Source organism: Marmota monax, unplaced genomic scaffold (genome assembly GCF_021218885.2).
Source record: "Marmota monax isolate L192 unplaced genomic scaffold, Marmota_monax_Labrador192_F-V1.1 WCK01_AAM20220418_F8-fsc00008, whole genome shotgun sequence".
Taxonomy (NCBI): Eukaryota; Metazoa; Chordata; class Mammalia; order Rodentia; family Sciuridae; genus Marmota; species Marmota monax.
Genome location: NW_026694432.1, coordinates 24,134,135 through 24,140,140, shown reverse-complemented (window position 1 = coordinate 24,140,140; position 6,006 = coordinate 24,134,135).

The following is a 6,006-nucleotide window of genomic DNA, read 5'->3' as shown; positions in this document are numbered from 1 at the left end:
TCCGGGCGGCAGGTGGGCGCTCCGCGGGTGGGCTGGGGCGCGGCGCGGGGCGCGGGCCGGGGCGCGCGCGCCGGGGCTCTGCCTCCGTGCCTGCCGGCCGCCCTGCCCGCTGCTGCGCCCGCTGCCCGGAGCGGACCAGACTGTCAGCGCCGCCCCAGAGCCGGGATGCCGCGGCGGCAGCGGCGGCGGCGGAGGCGGGCGGGCTGCCGGGGGGGCGGGCCGGGGGCGGGCCGAGGATGGGGTTACCTGGGCGGGCCCAGCGGCCCGGGACACCCCCCGGGGGCGGGACGCGGCGGCAGCGGACGCGGCCACCCTAACCCGCGGGACTGGGCTCCTCCCGGAGCCTCTCCGGCCGGGCGCCCAGGAAGACTTGGGGCCCAAGCTCGCTCAGGGCACGCCTGGCTGCGCGCCGCCTAGTCCGGCCGCGCTAGAGGCGCGGCGACCCAGCTGCCTGGTCCCCACCCGGGCCTTAGGGACAGGCGGGCACAGCTCCCCCAGCCCGCCGCTTAGGGCACTGCAGCGCCGCCCTCGCCGCGCCCCCCGCCCCCAGCCGGCGCTGAAGGAGCCTAGATCCCGGCCCGACCGGGGCGGACCAACCCGAGAGCGCCTGCCACTCGCGCGCACCCAGGAGCTTTCGCTCCGGACGCCCAGGACTGCACACCCGGGCTCTGGGTGCCGCCCGGCCGCCCCCGCCAGGCCCCTCCCAGCCTCCCGGCCCGCGCGTCCTGCGGCCCAGCCCCTCCCTGGCGCTCACCTCCCTCCAGCCTTCCGGGAGCTGGACGGGGCCTCCCAGCTTCGGGCAGCTTGGGACAGTGGCCTGAGACTTCGGGAATCTGAAACCTCGCTTCTGGCTAGCCGCAAGCTCTGGGCGCGCCCGAAGCAGCAAGGTCTTGACGAAGTCCCTTACCTATCCGAGCCTTCGCCTTCGCGTCGGAGAACTAGACGCACCAACCTGGGGATGGAAGAGCTGAGGGAAGATCTCCTTTCAGCACACTCACCGAGGCTTGCTTTGCGTTTTGGTTTTCCGTGGGCTGGTTCTATTTTCCCACCCACACATGGCAGAGTCAGCCCCTTGTTGGTTTGCCCACTCTCAGTCCCTAGCTCGTACGGGGCGGCCATGTTTGTGGAATGAATGAATGACATGGAATAGGCTGCCTGGCTGGCCCAGAGAGCTCAGTTCACACAGTAATAACCCATAATAATTATCTGCCCATGGCCAGGTCACACACTCTCCAGGTCACCGAAACTATTCCAGTTCCTTCTCACCCCTGCCTTCACCTGCATGCCACAGCCACTCCGTGCTAGAGGAACCTCTTGTCCAAATGGGGAAACTAAAGTCCTGAGAGGGGCAGGGGCTCACCCCACCTCACTAGGGGCTGGGGACAGAGGCAAGGATCAGGCCCTCAGCTCCCTCCTGGTGCTCCTCACTGTTTTCTGAGCAGTGAGGCCACGGGTCTTGTTGGGGTGCTGAGATGGTGTTCTTCATTCCGTAGAGCGGCCTGGGCTCAGCACAGAGGAGGGGCTCTGTAAACATTTGGCACTGAGGCTGGGCAGAAGGTGGCAGGGATTTGTGGAGCCCAGCAAGAGTACAGATGGAAGTTCACGTACCATATGTCTAAATATTTGCAGGTTATAAATCAAGCTAACAAAATGTGAAATAAAATATGTTCTAGTCTTCTACCTTAACAAATACACTTTCATGGAAGGTCTACTTTGAATGTAGACTCCTCGGGCTCTTTGGACCCTGCAGTGGAGCATGGATGTGCAGAGAGAGGAGGCCCTGGTGCCTGGCCTGTGTCCCCTACCCTTTCCCACCCCTGCCTCCATCCTGTCCTCCAAGAGATTTTGTGAATACATGCGAACATCTCAGCCTCCATATGCAAGATCTGTCCACCCTCTCAACCCTCAACCCACCCCCCCAAGAGCTGCCCCTTGGCCACTCCTCAGCCTTAGAACTGGGCACACCCAGAGGTCCAGTCTATCCTCAGGGAAAGAAACTACGTGTCGTGTAAGTGGGCTGAGAATCATCTGTATTGAGAATCCTGGGGTTTGGATCCCAGCCTTGACCCAGCGGAGGGAACCCCTTCCCTTAGGCCCATGATCTCCATTCCCTGTGATGGGAAGGTAGTTGGAGAAGGGCCCCAGTGTGGAGCCCCCAGGGTAGGGATCACTTTCACCTGGGTCTAGGGGTGGTACTGAATTACTGAGCACTTTTTTAGCCAATCCATGCACTTCCTGGAGACTCGGGTGTGTTAGGGTGGGAAATCACCATCATCATTATTATTAAACAGCAGCAAGCAATTACTTTAGGGTGGTCGTATAGTTTTCTTCAAAATCAGGACATTTTTAAGAGTGATAAGAAACCTTAACTGGAAGGTTTTCTGGGGGGGGGGGGGTCAGGCATAAACCAGGACTAAGCCGGCATATCAAACCCGTGGGTCAGGGGCGTGTCTTCCCTCCGGCAAGCTGTGCAATAAATCTAGGAAGTAGGTCGCATCGTTTCCGCATTTTGCAGGTACAGAAATGAGAGAAAGTCGTGATTTGCCAAAAGTGGTGTACATGGTTCAGGAGTTTACTTGTCTCCCTGTCCCAAAGCATGTGCCCTTGACCTTTGGGAAGCTGCAGGAACTTCTGTGTCTCTGTGCATCAGGGGACAACGTTCACTGACTCGGCTCCTCCTCCTGGGGTGTGTGGTGGCCCATAGGAAGCTGTGTGTGTGAGCCCTGTGAGCCGGGACAGGCTGAGCTGCGGAGGGGGGGCACCGGAGCCCTGGCCAGAAAGGCTCGCCCTGATGTATGATAAGGGACAGGAGGGGCCTTGGTTTGAGTCAGTGGAAAGTCTTAATAGGAAAGCCTCTTTGAGGAAAGTGCTCTTCTAACTTCAAGGACAGCCTGTGAAGATAAAAACAAATTAATTAAAAAGTTCAATCACCACCAGCTCTTGTATCAGTAGTGAGGTGTATCCGGGGCCTCCTTTGTGCCAAATGCTTTGCTTCTATTGATTCTGGCTTTCTCTCTGTTGTGCTGCGGATCAAGGCCAGGGCCGTGCGTATGGCCAGGCAGGTGTTCTATCACGGAGCCCCCTCCCCGGTCCTCTATCCTCTACTTAATCCTGGCCACAGCCCTGGGAAGTAGATATTGAACGAGTCCCATATAGGAGTGTTGAATCCCGGATGCTGTTCTAAAGTGCTCTAAATGTACCCACAACCCCGTGACTTAGGTGTTATTGATTGCTCTTTCCACTTTGCATATGGACCTGAGGCACCGAGGGCTGAATGGGTGCTTCAAGTCACACAGCTGGTCAGTGGCCCTGCCAGGTACGGACGCAGCCCTGGACCTCACTCTCCTGACAAGAATTCTCCACGGGTGAGGAGTGATGTCTAGGTCCAGAGGGGGAAGGCTCCTGGGCTTTCTCCAGGCTGCTTCTGGAAGTCACTTCAAGTCCCCGAGGCCTGAGGCGGGGCTGCTGCACTCTGAGAGAGGCAGCTTGTTCTGTGGCCACGAACAGAAGTGGCCACGGCTGAGCCGCAGGTGCTTGGCTTGGCCTGCTCCGTGTTTTTAAATATACGGATTTGTTGATAAGAGTTCAAGATTGGGAGATTCCACCTAAGAACCCCTGTTTCTCTTGAAGATGTGGAGATTGAGCACCACGGGGCCCACCTTCTCCGGTGAAGAGCCACCGGCCCTGGGACAGGGACCACATCTCAAATGGCTCACTCCTGTGCCTTCGGCCCCTGACAGATCCCTCTGGGGAGGACAGGGGCCCGATTTCCTGAGCAACCTACTGTGCTTCAGAGACCGTGGAAGGAGCTGCACCGACATATTGTGTTTGATCCTCTTCAGAAATCATCAGTGGCCAATCGGGAAGTAGAGGCTCAGAGAGCTGAAGAAGCTGCCCAAGGTCACAGCGTGAGCAGACGGCACAGCCATGTCCCTGCTGCTTTGGGAGGCTCTCTTTCCACCCTCAGTTTCTCCAGACACACCCAGCACAGTATCTCTGGAGAAACTGTGGTGTGATCTGTGGGGGACTGGCCAGATGAACTTAGGCCCCGGATGTCAATGCCTGTGGTTCTTTGGCTTTCTGACCCCTGCAGGTTGTGCAGTGAGGGCAGGGGTCCAGCAGCCAATGTGCACACCTAGACTTCCCAGAATAAAAGTTTCTCTCCTATATATATGTGATGATCCTGCCTTTCAATGTTTTATCAGGAACATGTTCAAATATACCCAATAGAAGGAGGAGCAGTACAATAACCCCCATATGAATCACCTGAAGTCAATGATGGTCAGTATTTTTACCTCTTTGCTTCCTTTACTTAAAAAGATCCTTACTGAATTATTTCAAAACATATCTTGCTGTCCCCTCTCCCCCCAGACTCTGGTGTGCATCTGCAGGACCAGGGTATGTGAGAACCAGCTGGTTCCGGCTTGTGCGTGTCTCTTTCCAACTCCGTGCTGGTGACAGCATGCTGGTAGCTTGGAATGGACCACAGTGGGGTGTTTACACCACGAAAATTGGCAGACGGGACAAACCAGGGTTGCACCCCTCCTCCACCTCGACACTCCAGAGAGCCCTCGCCACAGCCTAAGTCACAGTTTCTTACCTAAAAAAAAAAGATCACCAACATCCTAATCAAATGTCCCCAGTGACTTGAAAAGCATGTCTGTGTACAAACAGGCTGTTGAGTCAGGACTTGAACAAGGTCCACGCGTGACATTGTCTTATTATGGGTCTTAATTTTTCCTGACCTGGAGCAGTGTCCCCTGACGCGTTTCTAAAGGCCCTTAATCTTGGCCGATAGAGAGCAGGTTGATCTGAGGGTCCCCGTCCGCAGTGCCTGTTGTACAGTCAGTGTGTCCCTCGGTCCCTGTGCATCCTATGTGGGCTCTGAAGTCTGAGTCTGCTCAGCTTAACTTTTTCTGATGATTTGTAGACGGTTCCGGGTTGCACAATTATTTTTCTCAATGTTTATAGATGATTTTATGTGAAATATCAACTCATTGAAAAGTGTTTTCAAATTTCAGTCTTTTTTTTTTTTTAAAACTCTCAACATCACAGAGCCTTTTGCTGTTCAGGAGGGGTAGACAGACTCAGGGAGACCGGGTCTTTCTGATTGGACCTCACTAGTCAGGGCAGGTCTTTCTGCATTCCGGTCTCTTGGGGGATGAAGAAACTGCAGCTGCCTCCTGGAGTTCATACCAGGATGCTGTCACTTGGACTGGCAGGTATTCCTACCTCGTGTCTAACTGCAGTCTTTCCTGCTTTAAGCGAAGCCCATTTTCTTTACCTGGAATGCTGGAATTTCTCAACCTCTTTCAGGTCTCTTTGAGAGTTGAGGAGAGAAACTATCTCAAATATGCAGTGATTCCAGGACCCTAAGTCCTACACCTGAACTGATGATCATGTTTGTAATTTTGCAGTGTCCCCAGCCCCTGCCCAGTAGTTGGGCATAACTTTTCCATCCACCTGAAGAAAGGGGCTTCCCAGAGATCAGAACAAGGGGTTTTTGCCTTTGCCTGGTGGCTCCCTGGGTACCCTGGCTGGGCAATTTGGGGTCTTGTCCACAGGCCCAGTCTCAAGTTGTGATTCTGACTCCCTGATAAGGCTCCTGTCCCTGCCTGGACACAAACCGGATGCGCTCCTGGACGCTGGTTCCTCCCAGCTCCTTCAAGTCAGCTGGGAGCCTGCACTTTCCCTGGGGAAGCAGAGAGGGGAAGCAGAGAGGGGAAGCACTCGTGGGCCCTCTGCCTGACCTTGAACATGGCTTATGCCAGAGGCTGCTGGCCCTTCAGGAAGCCGCACAGTGTCCAGGGAACATGGAGGTCAGGTGGGGTGTTTGCACCATGGAAATGGGCGCCTGGCGGAGCCTGTGTTGAAGCTGCTGCCCGTGAGAATCTCTGCGTCCAGCAGGAATTAGCCTCCATCTTGCCCGCCCCAGAAGGCTGGAACCCTCGCTGCCAGACGGCCCAGGGAACTCCACTGTTTCTCAAAGCTGATTCATTTCACCTT